Genomic DNA, 1,901 nt, shown 5'->3' with positions numbered 1-1,901 from the left:
AATATTTTCTTACTTGTACTCCAATGTCCTGATTTCAGCTTTTCTTGAAAAACAAGAAGACGTTATAGGATAACAGTTTTCTAAGAACAATTGCTGCACTTATTTCCGTGTCTGATCATTTTACATTTTTTGCCGGACAAGAAGGTTAATATCCAAATTTGCAACTCAGATACAAAAATCATATTGAACTTTGATCCAGTTATAAAGTTGTCCCTTCAGCTTCAAACCTATTCATCTATGTGCTGCTTCATGTGTGTGTTGGTGGCTGTGGGGGGACGGGCTCTGTTCCTGATTTCTATTTTGACAGCTGGTTTTTCATTAGACTCTGTAGTAGGGGATGCTGGAGGGAGATGATGTATTAGTCTGTTTCTGTTGCTTATAGCAATTTCTAAGAAATATTCTTAGAATATTCTCAATAATTTCTAAAAAAATGAAATCTGTTGCTTACAGTTTCAGGGGCTGGGAAATCCAAAGTACAGGGAATACTGGTGAGAACTTACTTTGGTGGTGACTTCAGTGATGCAGGGTATCACATTGCAAAAATGGCAGAGCAGAGAGAGACTCTAGAGTGCTCTTCTTTTATAGCCTGCAAAACCACACCCCTGACCACCATCATTAATCCATTCACTATGATGTGGTCCTACAATCGAATCACCCCTTCAAGGCTCCACCTTTCAATTATCATAATAGGATTTCCCACCTTCAACAGACACAGTGGGGACCAAGCTTTTAACACATAAAACTTGGGGACACGATTCAATCCTTATCATTCTGCCCCTAGTACCCAAAGTTTATATCCTTCTCACAGGTAAATATATTCATTCCATCTCCAAATCCTTGACTTGTATCAATTCAAAAAGTCAAAATTCCCACCTGTGCAGTCAAAACAAGTTATGTACTTCCCAGATACAACAGTGGGGCAAACATAGTGTACATATCCTCATTCAAAAGGGGAGCAATAGGCCAAAGAAAGGGGTAACAGGTTCTAAGCAAGTCCAAAACCCAACAGGGTGGGCATTAAATCTCAAAGCCGGTAAATCATGTACCTTGCTTTTATGTTCAATGGCCTCTGCATGCTGGTGTGAGAGTTGGGTCCCCAATTCCTCTGGCAGCTCTGCTTCTATGGCTTTCCTGGTCTCAAGGCTCACTTCAGTTCTCCCAGGCTGGAGTTGTGCTCTGGAAGCTCCATAACTCTGGGGTCTCCATGGCAGTACTGCTCTCACAGCTCCAGTAGACATGGTCCTTGTATTGATTCTCTTAGAAAAAGACACCACACGTCATTAGAGCAACTTAGACACCACATTTCTTCTTGGCATTGCTCTAGTGAAGGCTTTATGCGGTGAATCTGCCCCTGTGACAGATCTCTTCCTGGGCCCCTTTGGCTTTTCTGTACATCCTTTCAAATTGGGGTGGCGGCTCCCAAGCCTCCATAGCTCTGGCATTCTTCAAGCCTGCAGACCTAACACCACGTGGACACCACTAAGGCTTCTGGCTTGTATTTGCCAAAGCTGCAGGTTCAGCCACACCTGGGGCCAATTTAGCCACAGCTGGAGCAACCAAAGCATCTCGGAGGCTGGTGTGGGGAGTAGCATACTGAGGTAGACCTGGGTAGTGAGCCTGTGGAGGGTGCCTCAGGCCTGTTCTGCAAGACTATTCAGTCTCCCTAGGCCTCTGGGCCTGTAATGGAAGATGCAGCCTCCAAGATCTCTGAAATGCCTTCAAGGTCTTTTCTCCCTTCTCTTGATAATCACTTTCTTCTAAACTAATCTCCTTAGCAAATGGTCACTGGGCTGTACCATTGTATCTTTCTCTCAGAAATGCTCTCTACTTCTCTGCCCCATGAACAGCCTGCAAATTTTCCAAATCTTTATGCTCTGCTTTCACTTTAATTACAAATTCTG

This window comes from Galeopterus variegatus, unplaced genomic scaffold, assembly GCF_000696425.1.
Source record: "Galeopterus variegatus unplaced genomic scaffold, G_variegatus-3.0.2 Scaffold1356, whole genome shotgun sequence".
NCBI lineage: Eukaryota > Metazoa > Chordata > Mammalia > Dermoptera > Cynocephalidae > Galeopterus > Galeopterus variegatus.
The sequence above is the reverse complement of the archived record's forward strand: the minus strand, read 5'-3'. Positions refer to the sequence as shown.